This window comes from Oncorhynchus gorbuscha, linkage group LG04 (genome assembly GCF_021184085.1).
Source record: "Oncorhynchus gorbuscha isolate QuinsamMale2020 ecotype Even-year linkage group LG04, OgorEven_v1.0, whole genome shotgun sequence".
Lineage (NCBI taxonomy): Eukaryota > Metazoa > Chordata > Actinopteri > Salmoniformes > Salmonidae > Oncorhynchus > Oncorhynchus gorbuscha.
Window position 1 is genome coordinate 55,417,858 of NC_060176.1, and position 18,905 is coordinate 55,436,762.

At 39.3% G+C, this 18,905-nt stretch overlaps 1 long non-coding RNA gene across 1 annotated transcript; it reads right to left on the reverse strand.

Moving 5' to 3' along the window:
• Window positions 1–12,319: 12,319 nt before the first annotated feature.
• On the reverse strand, window positions 12,320–18,457 carry LOC124033306. The gene is made up of 4 exons (XR_006838357.1): window positions 17,985–18,457; window positions 17,758–17,862; window positions 16,444–17,077; window positions 12,320–13,021 (listed from the first exon to the last, which is right to left on the reverse strand). It is a non-coding gene; the product is annotated as an uncharacterized LOC124033306 (long non-coding RNA).
• Window positions 18,458–18,905: the final 448 nt, after the last annotated feature.

The window sequence follows — 18,905 nt, forward strand, 5'->3', positions numbered from 1 at the left end:
CCGCATTTTAAACAAAATGTTTCCCCACCACTGTCTTGGTAAAAAGCTGAGGGATGGGGCTGGAGAAATGTAACCAGTCTCAAAATCATAGACAGCTGTGGCCGCAAGGACTGATCCTCTATGATATCAAAAGTTTAGTCTTAACCATGTTGAGGCTATACAGTGTTTGGATAGCCTTAATATATTGGGGGGTTCTGATGGGGTACATGAGTTGAACTAAGCTCATGAGGCATTTATAAGCTATATTCTTCAAGAATCATTGGGTACATATAGCTCAATTATGTAATTGATTTAAGTCCAAAAATGGATGTAGCAACTGCATATTGCCCCTTGACGTGCCATATATGGAACGTGTGTTCAATATAAAATGACAGTACTCTCATCCTTATCAGCAGTGGTGCAGACCTTGGCCTGTATAGGGACGGATGGGAGGGCATATTGGTCCAGGAGAACAGCATAGTCTTATTTTGGCCTAATACCTAACCTGGCTGACACACCTGATGCCATGAGCTAAACCAAGCACAATCCCACCTTTATCACCAAGCTATTGAACAATCACGAGCAGAAGAATCATCTAAGCAGGCTTAATTTTGAGACAGCAGCAACGCGGTTTTACTTGGGGCGTTACTGCCCCCTGCTGTTAAACCCTAGGAATAAAATATGATAACGCAACATGGAGGGAGGGTGGGGGCGACGTTGAACACAAACTTATTGTAAGGTGCTACTCATATACAGTAATAGTCAACAGTTTGGACAAACTTACTCATTCCAGGGTTTCTATATTTTTGCTATTTTCTACATTGCAGAATAACTGTGAAGACATCAAAACGATGAAATAACACATATGGAATCATGTAATAACCCAAAAAGTGTTAAACACATCAAAATATATTTTATATTTGAGATTCTTCAAAGTAGACACCCTTTACCTTGACAACTTTGCACACACTCATGGCACTCTCAACCAGCTTCATGAGGTAGTCACCTGGAACGCATTTCAATTAACAGGCGTGCCTTGTTAAAAGTTCATTTGTGGAATTTGTGGATTTTTTTCCCTTTGTAATGCATTTGAGCCAATCAGTTGTGTTGTGACAAGGTAGGGGTGGTATACAGAAGATGGTCCTATTTGGTAAAAGACCAAGTCCATATTATGGCAAGATCAGCTCAAATAAGCAAAGAGAAACGACAGTCCATCATTACTTTAAGACATGGAGGTCAGACAATATGGAACATTCCAAGAACTTTGAAAGTTCCTTAAAGTACAGTCGCAAAAACACAAAAACACTATGAAGCACTATGATGAAACTGGCTCTCATGAGGACCGCCACAGGAAAGGAAGATCCAGAGTTACATTACCGTTCAAAAGTTTGGGGTCACTTAGAAATGTCCTCGTTTTTAAAGAAAAGGATGTTTTTTGTCCATTAAAATTACATCAAATTTATCAGAAATACAGTGTAGACATTGTTAATGTTGTAAATGACTATTGCAGCTGGAAATAGCAGATTTTTTTATGGAATATCTACATACAGAGGCCCATTATCAGCAACCATCACTCCTGTGTTCCAATGGCACGTTGTGTTAGCTAATCCAAGTTTATTATTTTAAAAGGCTAATTGATCGTTTAAAAACCCTTATGCAATTATGTTAGCACAGCTGAAAATTGTTGTCCTGATTAAAGAAGCAATAAAACTGGCCTTCTTTAGACTAGTTGAGTATCTGGAGCATCAGCATTGGTGGGTTTGATTACAGGCTCAAAACAAAGAACTTTCGTCTGAAACTCGTCATTCTATTCTTGTTCTGAGAAATGAAGGCTACACCATCAACTTTTCAGAGACTGCGTGAATCATGTCTTCATGGTCGAATTGCTGCAAAGAAACCACTACCAATAATAAGAAGAGACATGCTTGGGCCAAGAAACACGAGCAATGGACATTAGACCACTGGAAATCTGTCCTTTGGTCTGATGAGTCCAAATTTGAGATTTTTGGTTCCAACCACTGTCTTTGTGAGACGCAGAGTAGGTAAACAGATGATCTCCACATGTGGTTCTCACAGTGAAGCATGGAGGAGGAGGTGTGATGGTGCTTTGCTGGTGACACGGTCAGTGATTTATTCAAGGCACACTTAACCAGCATGGCTACCACAGCATTCTGCAGCAATACGCCATCCTATCTGGTTTGTGCTCATTTGTTTTCCAACAGGACAATGATCGAACACACCTCCAGGCTGTGTAATGGCTATTTGACCAAAAAGGAGAGTGATGGAGTGCTGCATCAGATGACCTGGCCTCCACAATCACCCGACCTTGACCCAATTGAGATGGTTTGAGATGAGTTGGACCGCAGAGTTAAGGTAAAGCTGCCAAGTGCTCAGCATTTTTTTTTTTTTATTCCAGCCCCCTTCCCCAAAGGAGGCCTTTTTGCCTTTGGTAGGCCCTCATTGTAAATTATAATTTATTCTTAACTGACTTGCCTAGTTAAATAAAAAGGTTAAATTAATTGTTAAAAATGTGCAAACTCCATCAAGACTGTTGGAAAATATTCAGGTGAAGCTGTTTGAGAGAATACCAAGAGTGTGCAAAGCTGTCAAGGCAAAGGGTGGCTACTTTGAAGAATCGAAAATAGAAATATATTTAGACTTGTTTAACACTTTCAGTTACTACATGATTACATGTGTTATTTCATAGTTTTGATGTCTTCACTGATTCTACAATATAGAAAATAGTAAAAATAAATGAAAACCCTTGAATGAGGTGTCCAAACTTTTGACTGGTACTGTACATATTCCTTGATTTACTTATACTATAAGTAATTCAACCAGATGTCACACTGATAGCAACTTTATACTATTACCCAATTCATAGGACACAAGATAATATTTAATTTCACAGGACAATTAATTTATTGTGGACATTTTGACCATTAAAAGATCTTAGAAATATTATACTTATGTTAACATTTGGACAATCCGATGTCTTGAAAGTATGCTTTCTTGAATTGATAAGAGAAATATTTCCTCCAATTCAAACATTGGACAGGAAATTGTTGTTGAAGTGCTCTCCGCAGTTTGAGGAGGTTTGTTAAGCACAGGTGTTTTCAGCATTGTGAATATTAAGGGCTCTGCATGTGTCAAATACACTGTGGTAGTAATCACACGCCGCTATGATTACTGCAATTAAGAGACCAAAGACATCGCCCCAGTCACCTGTCTGTCACTCTACAGAGGCAGGCTGGGGTGGGGTGGGTGGTATGGGGGAGCAGTGACTGGCTGGCTGAGTGAAAGCTGCCTACTGCAGACAGAAAGAGAGCCTCCATGGGAGCCTTTCACACACTGGAGTACAGAGTGATAACGCAGTATGGTTGAGTGGCAACCTGCTGTTCCCACAGAGCGATAATATACATACAGAAAGATCATTCTTGGACTTAAAATTGGTTCAAGAAACACCAGGCCTGGAATGTTTAGCCGCTTTCTAAAAATAATTACAGTAGCGCTAAAACAAGACAAAGAGGCGCTTTTCAAAATGTCTGACAGTTTATTCCACAGTGAAAAGAACATGGGGAATGTGTTTCATCAATCCAGAATTCAGTAATGGCAGTACATAAAGGACAGAGAAGCCAAGGAAGTAAGACCTCTTCCACACTGGTGGTCACTGATTAGTTAGGTTGGTCATCCTTAACTCCTATGACTGAGCTATTCTGAAAAACTGCTTCATACAGTACAGCTTGATCAATTTGATAGTCAAGCTTTGACAGTTGTTTCGTTATCATAAAATGCAGTCTCATTTTTGGGCTAAATCACTTGTAAATAGGGGATGAGGACAACATTGCTATGCCATAATGTTACTCAGCAGAAAACTGATAGATAAACATACTCATTAACACTCAGACAAAATCATCTCGTCATGCACACAGTTTGAGCATAAATGTACACACATGCAGGCACACACACACACACACATGCTCACACATGCACACGGACACACACACACGTGAGGTGATGGTTTGTTGAACCAAAACCTCAACTCTGAGCACATGATTTTAGCTTGTTTGTTAGATAATTAGTGGGTTAGTTAGATAATTAGTGGGTTAGTTAGATAATTAGTGGGTTAGTTAGATAATTAGTGGGTTGGTTAGTTAGATAATTAGTTAGTTAGTTAGTTAGATAATTAGTGGGTTAGTTAGTTAGATAATTAGTAGGTTAGTTAGTTAGATAATTAGTTAGATTGTGGGGAGCTATCATGTCTCAAAAGAGCGATTCCATGCCAGCTGAAAATATTTTTTATATCTCAGATTGTTCTGGCAATTCTCACAGAAACTTCATTGGGAGATGGATGTTTGACTGGATGGTTTTTACATTTGTATCATTAGTTTGTTGCTGTTAAATCATGAAAGTAGCTTTTTTAGACCCTTTTAAAGACCCCTTGAACAGTACATGACAGACATCTTGGTGTCATTCTTCTTCTTATAGTGTACTGTAAAATATGTATGTCTTGGTTCTGAAATAAAACCTTTCACAACTATTAATAAGAATCTCAAAACTACCTTTTTAGAATTTGTTTCATTTTAAGACATTGTTTGGAAGCATATACTTTACAACAGGAATCATCAACTAGATTCAGCTGTGGGCTGATTTTACTTGAGCCGATGGTCGGAACATAATTACAAATCATTTGTAGACTGAAATTACCGTAAGAAACCTAAACGGATATAATATGACAAACAAATCATTTCAAACCTTGCTTAAATTTGTATATGATTACCTGTCTCTCGTGTGGGAATACATTTCCTAAATTAAAACTCACTTGGAGATGATTTCCTAGTGTTTTGCAGTATTTTATGTCCAACAATGAAAATTCCAATAAACAAAAAGTTGGGGGGCCAAATAAAACCACCAGTGAGACTAATTCGGCGCATGGGCCACCAGTTGGGGAACCTTGCTCTACAAGTAAATCAAATTTCCAGAGTGGGCTCTCCGCTAATTCTGAAGGTATGATCAATTTGAGCATCACCAAAACAGTGAATGGACAAAATATTTCAAAGGGAACTCTGCCGGTGACAAGGAGGACTGGAATTGGTTAGTGACCTAAATATCTATGTATAAAAACGGGTCATATCATTAAAAGTATGATAGAGCCCACTCTGGAAATTCGACATGGTTTGAAGAGTATATTGTTACAATGTCTAAAAATAAGCCAGACTCCAGCTACCCAAGTCATAGACTGTTCTCTCTGCTAACGCGCGCCAAGTCTGGGACCAAAAGGCTCCTGAACAGCTCCTACCCCTAAGCCATAAGACTGCTGAACAGTTAATAAAATGTCAACCCTGACTATTTGCATTGAGCCCCTTTTTATTTGTACTGACTCTCTTGCACCGGCACTATGCAGACTCACTGGACTCCACCCACACACATTGACGTCACACTCACACTATCACATACGCTGCTGCTACTCTGTTTATTATCCATCCTGATTGTCTAGTCAGGTTTAACCCCTACCTATAGTTGAAGTCGGAAGTCAAATTAGGTTGGAGTCATTAACTCGTTTTTCAACCACTCCACAAATTTCTTGTCAACAAACTAGAATTTTGGCAAGTCAGTTAGGACATCTACTTTGTGAATGACAAGTCATTTTTTCCAACAATTGTTAACAGATTATTTCACTGTATAACAATTCCAGTGGGTCAGAAGTTTACATACACTAAGTTGACTTTGCCTTTAAACAGCTTGGAAAATTCCAGAAAATGATGTCATGGCTTTAGAAGCTTCTGATAGGCTAAATGACATCATTTGAGTCAATTGGAGGTGTACCTGTGGATGTATTTCAAGGCCTACCTTCAAACTCTGTGCCTCTTTGCTTGACGACATGGGAAAAATCTAAAGAAATCAGCCAAGACCTCAGGAAAAAAATGTGTAGACCTCCACAAGTCTGGTTCATCCTTGGTAGCAATTTCCAAATGCCTGAAGGTACTGCGCTCATCTGTACAAACAATAGTACGCAAGTATAAATACCATGGGACCACGTAGCTGTCATATCCGCTCAGGAAGGAGATGCGTTCTGTCTCCTAGAGATGAATGTAATTTGGTGCAAAAAGTGCAAATCAATTCCAGAACAGCAGCAAAGGACATTGTGAAGATACTGGAGGAAACGGGTACAAAAGTATCTATATCCACAGTAAAAGGAGTCCTATATCAACATAACCTGAAAGGCTGCTCAGCAAGGAAGAAGCAACTGCTCCAAAACCGCCAGAAAAAAGCCAGACTACGGTTTGCAACTGCACATGGGGACAAAGATCGTACTTTTTGTCCTCTGGTCTGATGAATCAAAAATGGAACTGTTCAGCCATAATGTCCATCGTAATGTTTGGAGGAAAAAGGGGGAGGCTTGCAAGCCGAAGAACACAGTCTCAACCGTGAAGCACGGAGGTGGCAGCATCATATTGTGGGGTGCTTTGCTGCAGTAGGGACTGGTGCACTTCACAAAAAAAGATGGCTTAATTAAGGACAACAAAGTCGAGGTATTGGAGTGGCCATCACAAAGCCCTGACCTCAATCCTATAGAAAATTTGTGGGCAGAACTGAAAAAGCGTGTGCGAGCAAGGAGGCCTACAAACCTGACTCAGTTACAACAGCTCTGTCAGGAGGAATGGGCCACAATTCACCCAACTTATTGTGGGAAGCTTGTGGAAGGCAACCCAAGTGAAACAATTTAAAGGCAATGCTACCAAATACTAATTGAGTGCATGTAAACTTCTGACCCACTGGGAATGTGATGAAAGAAATAAAAGATTAAATAAATTCTCATTCTCTCGACTATTATTCTGACATTTCAGATTCTTAAAATAAAGTGGTGATCCTAACTGACCTAAGACAGGGAATTGTTACTAGGATTAAATGTCAGCAATTGTGAAAAACTGAGTTTAAATGTATTTGGCTAAGGTGTATGTAAACTTCCGACTTCAACTGTACATGTACATATTGCCTCAATTTCCTCGTATCCCTGCAAATTGACTCGGTACCAGTACTCCTTGTATATAGTTTTGTTATTTTGTTTGACCATTTCCTTTTTATGTTTCTTACTTAAAATGGCTACTTTCATCATGATTCTCTCAAACAGTTTGATAGAAATAAAAGCATTTCAAACATCCTTCCTCCCAATGAAGTTTCTATGTGAGAATTGAAAGAACAATCTGATAACAAAAATATTTTCTGCTCCCACTGGCGTGGAATCACCCAATAGTTAGTGTTCTCACTCCATTTCAGGAGGTTAGTAAAATGTCATATGATCAATGACACAAGGATGTCCATCCTCATGATGACTCAGGAAGTAAAGACAATATACTGCATGGCCTACTAGATGCTGTTTGATCTCACCAAGGGGCAGGGTGGAGTGGGTGACAGGATTAAGAGTCACATATGAAAAAAATACTATAGTATACTATGCTCTAAATACTGTAGTATTACTATATTTATATACTATCGTATTCAGTGTAGTGTTTTATGGAAGTATATTATAGTTTTCAATGTAGTGTTTTTGCGGACATGACTAATATACTATAGTATTCACTGTAGTTTTTGCATAAGTATACTATAGGTTTCACTGTAGTGTTTTTGCAGACTTTACTGTAGTGTTTTTGTGGACAACTCTAGTATACTGTAGTAAAGCTTACTACAGTATAAATACTGAAAATATTACTATAGTAAAAACTATAGCATATACTATAGTAATTACTGTAGTTTTTACAGATATTGCTCTAGTATTTACTATGAGGTTTTTTGTAGTATTTGTTTGTACTTTTTACCCCTTTTTCTCCAATTTCGTGACATCCAATTGGTACTTACAATCTTGACCCATCTTTGCAAACTCATGTTTGGACTCGGGAGAGGCTCATAGAAATGGAGGATTTCTCCTTGAGGAAACCTGCTGGGCAAAAATAGCAAATGTTCCATAACCTGTAGGTAGGTAGGTAGGTAGGTAGGTAGGTAGGTAGGTAGGTAGGTAGGTAGGTAGGTAGGTAGGTAGGTAGGTAGGTAGGTAGGTAGGTAGGTAGGTAGGTAGGTAGGTAGAACTGGAGTCTGATCAGATATTTCAGAGCATCTGTTCTTTTTTTATTATCTGTAGGGAAGACAATATTTGCTCTATACGTGGCATGTAGGCATCTCACTCATAGTTAGCACAAACTGAGATATGGGGCAATGAAGAAAAGCACAAAATGTTCATACTTGAGTAAAACTAAAGATACCTTAAAAGAAATGACAAGTAAAAATGAAAGTCACCTAGTAAAATACTACGAGTAAAAGTCTAAAAGTATTTGTTTTTAAATGTACTTTATCAAAAGTAAAATATTGTAAAATTCCAGACGGCACAATTTTGTTTTTGTTTTATTTACAGATCGCCAGGGTCCTTCTGTAGCTCAGTTGGTAGAGCATTGCGCTTGTAACGCCAGAGTAGTGGGTTCGTTCCCCGGGACCACCCATACGTAGAATGTATGCACACATGACTGTAAGTCGCTTTGGATAAAAGCGTCTGCTAAATGGCATTTATTATTATTATTATTATTATTACTATTATTATTATTATTAACCCTCAGACATAATTTACTAATGAAGCATGTGTTTAGTGAGTCCGCCAGATCAGAGACAGTAGGGATGTTCTTTTGATAAGTTTGTGAAATAGACAATTCTCCTGTCCTGCTAAGCATTCAAAATGTAACAAGTACTTTTGGGTGTCAGGGACAATGTAAAGAGTAAAAAGTACATTATTTTCTTTAGGAATGTAGAAGTTGTCAAAAATATAAAGTAAAGTACAGATATCTCAAAAAAAATACTTCACTAGTACTTTCAACTATTTTTACACCACTATGGGAGGGGATGGGAATGTGAAGCATATGCAAATTAAAAATAATCTAGTATAACAATATTTTTATAAAAAACTGTTTGTGGACATTGCGGTAGTATTTACTAGTGTTTTTTGCAGATAATGCTGTATTATTTAATCTAGTATTATACAATACAAATATATAGTAAGAACTACACACGACAGAGGGATATTACAATGTAGAGTGTAGTATTCACCAGTATACTACACAATCCAATAGTAAGCACTATACAGTCAAGAGATACTACAGTGTGTAGTATTGTATTCCACAGTATACTACAAAAGTATATAGTAAGCACTACACGATCAAGGGATACTACAGTGTGCAGGATACTATTCTACATTTTAGACATTTATCAGACAAGTCGCTCTGGATAAAGAGTGATTTACAGGAGCAATTAGGATTAAGTGTTTCGCCTTGTCGACTCAGGGATTCGAACCAGTGTCTTTTCGGTTATTGTATACCGAAATGATATAGTAATTTCTACACATGATCCAGGGATACTACAGAGTGTACTATAGTAAAATGTAGCATTGTTTTATGTGGGAAGATACAGTATGTTAGTAAGAGCAATGAATCAATAGCCAAATTGTTAGGCCTCATATGGGGTGGTTAGTATACCAGTCAGTTAGTAGTAAAGCAGGAAAGGGTTGCTATTTCCTTTGGTTTATCTTAGAAGATAATACACATCAGTGTCTATGCAGACTGCAAACCAAGCACTGAGCTACAACACCTTTTGCAGGTTGGCCACACAATGGACAGAGGGACAAACATTTGTCAGCCATTTGTTAAGATAGAATACTTCAGCTTTAATGAAATACAATTCAGCTTTAATGAAATACAATTCTTTATCATAGTTACTGTACGATTTGTAATATATATATATATATATATATATATATTTAAATCAATCGTCACCCTGAGCAGAAGTGTGTGGTCGACCTAGGTGCACTTTTTCTTTAAATCTATTGTTTGATCCAGCTTTCCATCCCAGATCCTGGAGTCACCCACCATTGTGCTTTAGGGGGCCAAAAGTAACATGTCTCAAGAAACATATCACACTTAAGGTTATAACAGATTGATAAATACATAGTTCTTGTATATGATTTTGGGTGATCTGTGTCTGGCGGAGAAGGGTTTCAGGAAAATGTGAGAGGACTGTCTCAGACTCAGGGCACAAAGCAAAGGGTTAGTGAGTGTGTTAGAAATTACAAGTCCAGCCAACATCATCCATAGTACAGTTGAGTATTAGTAACAATAGGTCTGTTAGCAGACGTTAGTACTGTTAAGTATTAGAGTGTTATTGTTAGTGTATTTATTAAGGAATGACAAGAGAGCTGTTGGCAGTTGGGGGTTTGGTTTCAGTGTAAGAATATTAATGACAGTAACAGCCCCACTCTTAAACACACAATGTACACCCACACACACAGTGGTTTTAACAGACCATTAGGTTAAGGATGGTTTTAACCAGGGAGAGTCAGACAAGGCACTTCTCCAGTGCTTGGGTTTCAGTTTGGTTGATTAGTGAATGTTAGACTGTTAGTCCAGGTTAGTAAACCAGGATTACCCCAGTGTTGGTTAGTTCCTCACGACTTCAGCTAAGGTTACTCAAGAGTTACCAGTACATGCAGCAATCACAAGACAAACCAGGCCTCAGGAAACCATCTAAAAACTAGGGTGGTAAGATTGAGAGATGCCCCCAACCCCCAACACAGCTACACACACTGACAACTCTAACATCCTCAACACTCCTGTAACGTTAAGGTAGACTAATGTTACCAAACCATCCGCACGGGCTTGTCATGGGCATGCTCCCTGCTAGCTTGGTTAGGAGCACATCATTGAAATTAACAGCAAGGCCATCTCAGCAGACTCAATCTTGTTAGTCATGTTAGACATCAGAGAGCGGAGGTGAGTAAGGCGTTAGTGTTGCAGAGAAGAGAAAGGACAGTGCTGACAGCATGAGGAGAAGCAGGCATCAGAGAGAGGTGTTAGTCAACTGCAGTGTCAGTGCTTTGATCAGCTGAACAGTGTGGAAGGGGATCAGAACGTGTTTACAAAGGAGGGGAGAGAAAAGCATCCCTCAGTTAAACAGTATTTCAGGGAAAGAAATGCAAAGCACCAAAGAGTCAGACACACAACACTACAACACCACCCCTTATGAGTCTCTCTTATGGCATGAAATGTGGTCCTGTCCAATAAAGTCCTGAGCAATGTGGCATAAAAGACTACAAGTAGCCCTTTCCTGCAGTCAAATGATCAAATCTCCATCTAAATGGACTCATGGGTGGAATGTTATTTATATCTTTTATCATTAAACATTATTTCAAAAACCCGCAGAAAATTCTGTGTTTCTATGGTTTTGTAATGTTTGTCTTCTTTGATGTATATAAACTGTAATATTGGGATGCAAACTCAAAATTGAATACATTTCAAATGTATTTCTAATATGGTACAGGTATTTCTTTAAAGCCCATAACCATGTGTGTGAGGTTTCATAGTAGATTTGTTTAACTTCTTGGTGACAGGGGGGGCAGTATTGAGTAGCTTGGATGAATAAGGTGCCCAGAGTAAACTGCCTGCTACTCTGGCCCAGATGTTAATATATGCATATTATTAGTAGTATTGGATAGAAAACACTGAGGTTTCTAAAACTGTTTGAATGATGTCTGTGAGTATAACAGAACTCATATGGCAGGCGAAAACCTGAGAAAAATCCAACCAGGAAGTGGGAAACCTATACAGTGTAAATGGGGTCGTAATTACACTTCCTAAGGCTTCCACTAGATGTCAACAGTCTTTAGAACGTTGTTTCAGTCTTCTACTGTGAAGTGGGGGTGAATGAGAGCTGATTGAGACAGTTGTCTGCCAGAGTGCCACAGGCTCCGAGTCACGGTCACGGGAGAGTTAGCTCTCGTTCTATTGCTTTTCTACAGACATAGGAGTTCTCCGGTTGGAACATTTATGATAAAAACATCCTAAAGATTGATTCTATACTTAGTTTGACAAGTTTCTACGGGATGTAATAACTTTTTGTCCACCGTTCGGCTGGACCTGAACGCGGGTTTGGATTTGTTTACCAAACGCGCTAACAAAAGAAGCTATTTGGACATAAATGGACATTATCGAACAAATCAAACATTTATCGTGGAACTGGGATTCCTGGGTGTGCATTCTGATAAAGGTCATCAAAGTGAATATTTATAATGCTATTTCTGACTAATGTTGACTACACAATATGACGGATATATTTTTGGCTGCTTTGTTGTCTGAACGCTGTACTCAGATTATTGCATGGTTTGCTTTTTCCTTAACGTTTAAAAAAAATCTGACACAGCGGTTGCATTAAGGAGAAGTATCTCAAATTCCATGTATAACACTTGTATTTTCATCAACATTTATAATGAGTATTTCTGTAAATAGATGTGGCTCTCTGCACAATCACCACATGTTTTACTACTGAACGTAACGCGCCAATGTAAAATGAGATTTTTTTATATAAATATGCACTTTATCGAACAAAACATACATGTAGTGTGTAACATGAAGTCCTATGAGTGTCATCTGATGAAGCTCAAAGTGATTAATTTTCTCGTGGTTTTTGTGACTCATCTCATTGGCTGAAAAAAATGGCTGTGTTTCTGTGAGTTGGTGGTGACCTAACATAATCGTATGTGGTACTTTCGCTGTAAAGCATTTTTGAAATCCGACACTGTGGCTGGATTAGCGAGAATTCTATCTTTAAAATGGTGTAAAATTTGTATGCTTTGAGGAATTTTAATTGAGATTTTTGTTGTTTTGAATTTGGCGCCCTGCACTGTCACTGGCTGTTGGAGAGGTGGGATGCTACACATCTCCCAGAGAGGTTAAGACAACCAAGAAACACTGACTGATTTTGCTGATTGCAGTAAAAGGTTAAAGGGGAACCAGCAATGTGCCAATGATAATCCCATTTTATGTAGGCTAAGTAAAATATCCAAATAATCACAGCAAGGTGATACACTTCTAACACATATTGATAACTAAAGAAGTGTGGCTGTGCCCCATCAGCAGTGAGTGAATGCCAATGTTGTGCCCCTTTCTCAGTGGGTGAAAGCCATAGGTCCCAGTTCCCGTCCCAGTTCGGTAAGGATGAACCACGTTGACAACTGCAGGGGGAATGACATGACAAGTCACTGAGTTCTGTTTTACACAATACAGTAATATGTGTAGAAAACAAGAGGAAGAGGACAACAGACATTTAGTCTGCACATAAAATGTCACTAATTTTGTCACAAACTTCAAGTAATAAACAAGGAGTCCTCGTGTGTGTGTAATCAGATTTTTGCCAATGGGCTGGATTCTAAGGATTACTACAGTTCCAGGACATGTGTGTTACCTTGGTAATCCGATCTGGCATATGTCACACATTAACTCAACAGCCATGAAAGCAGATTAGACTAATCTGATTTAGTTATGGTTCTGCTTTCAGGTTGCTTTGTTCTCTGCCTTTTTTCTCTGGCAGTATAGGTCGACTGCTCTGTTAAAATGCGGTGGATTTATATACAGTTGAATTCGGAAGGTTACATTCACCTTAGCCAACTACATTTAAACTCAGTTATTCACAATTCCTGACATTTAATCCTAGTAGAAATTCCCTGTTTTAGGTCAATTAGGCACACCACTTTATTTTAAGAATGTGAAATGTAACATATATATATATAATATATATATAATTTATTTCAGCTTTTATTTCTTTCATCACATTCCTAGTGGGTCAGATGTTTACATACCAAATACTAATTGAGTGTAGCATTGCCTTTCAATTGTTTAACTTGGGTCAAGAGTTTTGGGTAGCCTTTCACAAGTCTCCCACAATAAGTTGGGTGAATTTTGGCCCTGTCCTCCTGACAAAGCTGGTGTAACTGAGTCAGGTTTGTAGGCCTCCTTGCTCACACACGCTTGTTCAGTTCTGCCCACAGATTTTCTATAGGATTGAGGTCACGGCTTTCTGATGGCCACACCAATACCTTGACTTTGTTGTCCTTAAGTCATTTTGCTACAACTTTGGATGTATGCTTGGAGTCATTGTCCATTTGGAAGACCCATTTGCAACCAAGCTTAAACTTCCTGACTGTCTTGAGATATTGCTTCAATATATCCACATAATTTTCCATCCACATACTTTTCCTTCCTCATGCAGCCATCTTTTTTGTGAAGTGCACCAGTCCTTCCTGGAGCAAATCACCCCCACAACATGATGCTGCCCCCAACCGTGAAGAACGTGGGTATGGTGTTCTTCAGCTTGCAAGCCGCCCCCTTTTTCCTCCAAACATAATGATGATCATTATGGCAAAACTGTTCCATTTTTGTTTCATCAGACCAGAGGACATTTCTCCAAAAAGTACAATCTTTGTCCCCATGTGCAGTTGCAAACCGTAGTCTGGGTTTTGGAGCAGTGGCTTCTTCCTTGCTGAGCGGTCTTTCAGGTTATGTTGATATAGGACTCATTTTACTGTGGATATACAGTGGGGCAAAAAGTATTGTCAGCCACCAATTGTACAAGTTCTCCCACTTAAAAAGATGAGAGGCCTATAATTTATCATAGGTACACTTCAACTATGACAGACAAAATTAGAAGAAAAATCCAGAAAATCACATTGTAGGATTTTTAATGAATTTATTTTGTTCTTTTGATGCAACTCATCATTCTTTGTCCTCAACACGGCGAGTTGAGTTTTTACCAAAAAGTTATATTTTGGTTTCATCTGACCATATGACATTCTCTCAATCTTCTTCTGGATCATCCAAATGCTCTCTAGCAAACTTCAGACGGGCCTGGACATGTACTGGCTTAAGCAGGGGGGCACGTCTGGCACAGCAGGATTTGAGTCCCTGGCGGCGTAGTGTGTTACTGATGGTAGGCTTTGTTACTTTGGTCCCAGCTCTCTGCAGGTCATTCACTAGGTCCCCCCGTGTGGTTCTGGGATTTTTGCTCACCGTCATTATGATCAGTGACCCCACCGGGTGAGATCTTGCGTGGAGCCCCAGATCGAGGGAGATTATCAGTTGTCTTGTATGTCTTCCATTTCCCAATAATTGCTCCCACAGTTGATTTCTTCAAACCAAGCTGCTTACCTATTGCAGATTCAGTCTTCCCAGCCTGGTGCAGGTCTACAATTTTGTTTCTGGTGTCCTTTGACAGCTCTTTGGTCTTGGCCATAGTGGAGTTTGTAGTGTGACTGTTTGAGGTTGTGGACAGGTGTCTTTTATACTGATAACAAGTTCAAACAGGTGCCATTAATACAGGTAACGAGTGGAGGACAGAGGAGCCTCTTAAAGAAGTTGTTACAGGTCTGTGAGAGCCAGAAATCTTGCTTGTTTGTAGGTGACCAAATACTTATTTTCCACCATAATTTGCAAATAAATTCATTAAAAAATCCTACAATGTGATTTTATGGATTTTTTTTCCCTCATTTTGTCTGTCATAGTTGAAGTGTACCTATGATGAAAATGACAGGCCTCTCATCTTTTTAAGTGGGAGAACTTGCACAATTGGTGGCTGACTAAATACTTTTTTGCCCCACTGTAGATACTTTTGTACCCGTTTCCTCCAGCATCTTCACAATGTCCTTTGCTGTTGTTCTGGAATTGATTTGCACTTTTTGCACCAAATTACATTCATCTCGAGGAGACAACGCGTCTCCTTCCTGAGCGATATGACGGCTGCGTGGTCCCGTGGTGTTTATACTTGTTCATCTGTACAAACAATAGTACACATGATACCTTCAGGCGTTTGGAAATTGCGCCCAAGAATGAACCAGACTTGTGGAGGTCTACAATTGTTTTAACAAGGTCTTGGCTGATTTTTATATTTTTCCATGATGTCAAACAAAGAGGCACTGCGTTTGAAGGTAGGCCTTGAAATACATCCACAGGTACACCTCCAATTGACTCAAATGATGTCAGTTAGCCTATCAGAAGCTTCTAAAGCCATGACATCATTTTCTGGAATTTTCCAAGCTGTTTAAAGGCACAGTCAACTTAGTGTATGTAAACTTCTGACCCACTGGAATTGTGATAAAGTGAATAAGTGAAATAATCTGTCGGTAAACAATTGTTGGAAAAATGACTTGCGTCATGCACAAAGTAGAGGTCCTAATCGACTTGCCAAAACTAGTTATTAACAAGAAATTTGTGGAGTTATTGAAAAACAAGTTTTAATGAATCCAACCTAAGTGTATGTAAACTTCCGACTTCAACTGTATAAACACACTAAACTAATCCCTTACTTTCTGTCTCACCCTCCCTTTCATATTCCCCCTCTCTCAGCACGAGGAGATACTGTACAGCACAATGGTAGCACTGTTCTTTGTGTGAGTATAAGGCCCTTGAACCAGTGTGTAACGAGATGTGTCATTGCTCAAACGCCTAACAAAGCCTCAGTCATATCTAGAGAAGAGAAAACAGTCTACCTCAATGTAGGTTACCAGATGGTCTCCTTAATTAACAAGGTCATTTAGCAAAAAATAGTGCTGTCTTAGTCAATGACTTCAATGGAAATCTACATTAGCTTGATAAATAGTGTTACCTGTTTAAAAACAGCTTTGTTGACAGCCTTGTCAGTCAGGACATGTTGTGGACTCATCTAAATAGGCTCTGAGGGCTGGCACCTTCCCAACATCTTCCTCAGGATATATCTGGAGATAAACACAGAGCAGAGAGCAGCAGAAAGTGGAACGCAACCCCCTGGAACACCTGTCCCCAAAACCCTACCAAGGACGTACTGGACCATTGGCCTTGACCACTGCCAATAGATACTATGAAGAGTTACTAAATTAATCTGCAAAATCACCAAGAATCATAGGTGTTGAGGAACAGTATCTAATGGACCTGAATAACCTTTTTTTTTTTTTTACTTATTTGACATGTTTTACCTTGAACTAACCTCATTTAAATTAATAACTTGTTACGGCAGCCCCCACTATTACCAACAATTGTCAATAAAAAAAATATCAAGGAATGGAGCACACAAAACAGAATTACCATCAATAACGGCTGTTAAACCTCTGCCTTTACAAGAACCCCCTCCACAGTATGAGGATATACTGGACACATACCCATCTCTCTCCCTACTCCTGTATTCACCAATCCTTCAGGGACACCAGGGCACCCCAGTCGTCATGGGGACTTGCATCCTGCCAGCTGGGCTGTGGGTTTGGCCACTGTATACAGAGGGCATCCATTAGCACCATTTAAACATCAGCAGTGGAGGTGGACAGGGTGAAATAAGAACTGTTTGTAGTAAAACTAGATTGATGCACACTACCCTTCCGTCATCACATGCTGATGCCATAGAGGGGCGGCAAGCATGAATGTCTGCCCAAAGAAAAATACATGTTGATTGTTCCTATGATTACATTTTTTAAACTCCATCGTGGAACAGCAGATTGCCAAAACGGACAAGGCACATGATGCTGTGGTGGCTCACACACTCACTGCGCTGTTGCTACATTCAAATGTCTCAATTATTAATGTAGGGTTAGACTAGTTGGTCCTGCGGAGCTTTGCCTGTGAGTGTCTGCTTGTATTAGGTGTTTTCCTTTAAACTTCACTGAAATGGGTGTTGAAAGGGTATTTAGCTCTTATAAATCTGCCGTGCTACACGAGCGCATCATAAAACATAATTTCAAAATGCACCTCGCAATGACGATTTGTCAAACCCAGCTTGAATGATTAAATACCATACATTATGATCGTTTTAATGTTCTCCTGCGCATGGTGTAATTGGGACAACAATTGTATGTCTGAGGCTACGGTCTTGGAAGCTAATCACTTATTAAAATGTAGAAGGAAATGTCATGTTATTAAACGAATATCAGAAAATCGGTCAATGGTCTCCCACCTTTTGCTATGATGTAAATTTGACCGCCGGTCCACAATGCACCAGTCTCGCAGCATCTGTGTCAGTCAGTAAGGGTGCGATGAAACGCTCGAGCTGTCCGATCCTCTTCGGGTAGGATGAGAGATGTGCAAAACTATCACTCATATAGTGTAGATATTCTTAATTAAAAGCGAATCCTTACCAATTGTTTTGTGAAGCACAGTGCACAAAAACCTATTCCAACTTACCCGTGCGTCGATCTCCTCTAAAATGAGGACGTGCTGTGGAGCGCGTCATGTTGCTTGAGCAGAGGTCTGGTAAATGGCGAGCAGCTGCCTCTGATGGGCGGTTAAAAGAGAGTAAATAAAAAGACTGGACAAAGGAGTGTTTGGATGGCATGAGGAATTACTAGTATGCAGATGTCTGTATTTTGTATGCAAGCGCGTGTAGGCTATGGACTCCAGCTGCCATAAATATACGTCCTATTGTTACTGCAAACTCGAGACAGAATGCCCGTAGGTCTCCTCCACCATCTGCGTCCCCTCTGTAATCAAAACGAGTCTATGCGCTGTCCCAACCTTTTCAAATGGGCTACAACAACAACATAATCTCTGCGGTGAGATAGAATATAATGAAGCACACTGTAAATATGGGGCCTATCCTATGCCACAATGTAATCCGTGTCCAGTTTGTTTAAAAAAAATAAATGATCACATTAATAATAGCCTTGCCTGCACAACGACATTGAGAAATTAAATGTAAGCACACTCCTGTCTGTGACCACCTATAACCTAATCTCAATAAGAACTTAATCTCATACAGAAAGCAATTATATGCACATACACACAGTACCAGTCAAAAGTTTGGTCACATCTACTAATTCAAATTTTCTCCATTGTAGAATAATCGTGAAGACCTCAACTATGAAATAACACATGGAATCATGTAGTAACCAAATAAAGTGTTTTGGAAGAATCTTATATTTGAGATTCTTCAAAGTTGCCTTGATGACAGCTTTGCACACTCTTGGCATTCTCTCAACCAGCTTCATGAGGTAGTCACCTGGAATGCATTTCAATTAACAGGTGTGCCTTGTTAGAAGTTAATTTGTGGAGTTTCTATCCTTCTTAATGTGTTTGAGCCAGTCAGTTGTGTTATGACAAGGTAGG